The 1776-nt window shown below is 42.5% G+C and overlaps 1 protein-coding gene across 4 annotated transcripts in view; it reads left to right on the top strand.

Annotated features, from left to right (window-relative positions):
• Window positions 1-1776, top strand: part of RGS6 (regulator of G-protein signaling 6) — a 192008-nt gene that overhangs the window by 44465 nt on the left and 145767 nt on the right. The window lies entirely within an intron of this gene.

The following is a 1776-nucleotide window of genomic DNA, read 5'->3' as shown; positions in this document are numbered from 1 at the left end:
ATATATATATATAAAAATATGCTTTTTCAGATTCCTTTCCGTTATAGGTTATTGTAGAATAGTGCAGATAGTGTAGTGTCCTGTGCTATACAGTAGATCCTTGTTGTTTGCCTATTTTATAAATAGTAGTGTGTATCTGTTAATCCCCCTTGGTAACCACAAATTTGTGAAACAAAGTTTTTAAATATGTGTTTCAGGGCACACTTGGATGGGTTCCATGGGAAAAAAAAACTAGTACATTATTTAAAAATAATAACAGGAATAATAATACAGACTCCAGTGAGGCGGTCCATCTTGTTCAGAGTCTAAGAATTGAAGTTAACAAAAATGAAATGCGTAAATTCTTTTTGCCACTGTCACGTATGGTCTACAAAGATGCAGCTGGACTTACTTAGGCCTTTGAAGCACAACGGTGGCAATTTAGTACCAGGGTCCAGCCCCAACAGGATCCAGGGATACCCTCAGGATGAACGGCGTCGGCGAGAGAGAAAGTAAAGGAGAGAGAAAGAGGCTGATATTCCTTGGTTCACACAGAAATCCAATAAAGCCCCTGACACAGGACTTGCTCTGTTCACGGAGGCCACAGGTACCCTCTCGATGAAGCGAAGACACAGAGCGCCTTCTCGAGAGGGTCTTAGAAGCCCGGGCAAAAAAGTGAACTCAGAGGGCCTCTGCACTCCAGGAGATCAGCCTGAAAAAAGAAGAGAGAGAAAAAGAATGACACAGGGAGACCCAGCTTAGGTGGAATGGGTCTGCAGCTTTATTTTCAGAAGGGGCTTTTATACCCTGAGTTACATATTTCCAGAAGTGAAAGATAAAAGTCATGCAGAGTCAGCTCAACATTACATCAGTTTCACCTTTATCAAAACCAGGACATTTTCTGCATAGCTTTTCATAAACAAGGGTCTTATGTTGTGCACATCATCTTCTGGCCCTGTGGCCTGCTAACATTTTGTAACTCTTTCTTGATAAAGGTTGGTCAACCAGAAAACCTGCTTTCCCTTTATCTTTCCAGTCTGCAGTCCCCCTCAGGAAACAGAGCTACATTCTTATGGAGCAAAGGTGCAGTGGGTTACAATAAAGAACTTATTAACTCAAGGGTCTTATGTTGCTAATGCCAAGGCTACTGCTTGTTTTTCTTGAATACCAACTATACTACTTAATGCACTCCCAGGCGCACATTGGGTAAAGGACAAGGAAACTCGGTGGCAAACATTGGCTCAACAATGCAGTATTATTCTAATAAAGCTTTTTTATCACTCGAAGGTTATGCTTGGGGTTTTGTGAACAATCATGTGCATTAGTTGCAAGAGTGTGGATAAACCTGCCAAGCAAGCTAAAATAGTAACAGAGGGGTTAGAATTAAAATGCTCCTTTCAAGCCCAGGAGACTTATTAACTAGAGCCTTAAGTTGATTTTCTTCAGAAAAAGGTGGTCGGGGAGAGCCCCCTGTTAATGTCAGAAGAGTTGGTGAAAGGCATAATATAGTAAACAGTAGACAGACAGACTTTGGTTGGGGGGTCAATGCTCGAGCAGGTCCAGGGAGTCCCTCGAGTCCTGATCCACCTTGCCTGTCAGGTCTCCTCTGCATGACCTTGTCATGGGTGGGATCTCCTGTGCTGCTTCCTGGCAATTTAGTGTCAGAAAAGCAGGATCCCTCATGAGAATAAATTCCTAATTTGAATTTTACCCACTGAGCGACTTCACTTTCACTTTTCACTTTCATGCATTGGAGAAGGAAATGGCAACCCACTCCAGTGTTCTTGCCTGGAGAAT

The sequence above is a fragment of the Bison bison genome, unplaced genomic scaffold (genome assembly GCF_000754665.1).
Source record: "Bison bison bison isolate TAMUID 2011002044 unplaced genomic scaffold, Bison_UMD1.0 scf7180017864368, whole genome shotgun sequence".
NCBI lineage: Eukaryota > Metazoa > Chordata > Mammalia > Artiodactyla > Bovidae > Bison > Bison bison.
This window is presented reverse-complemented; position numbering and strand designations above follow the sequence as displayed.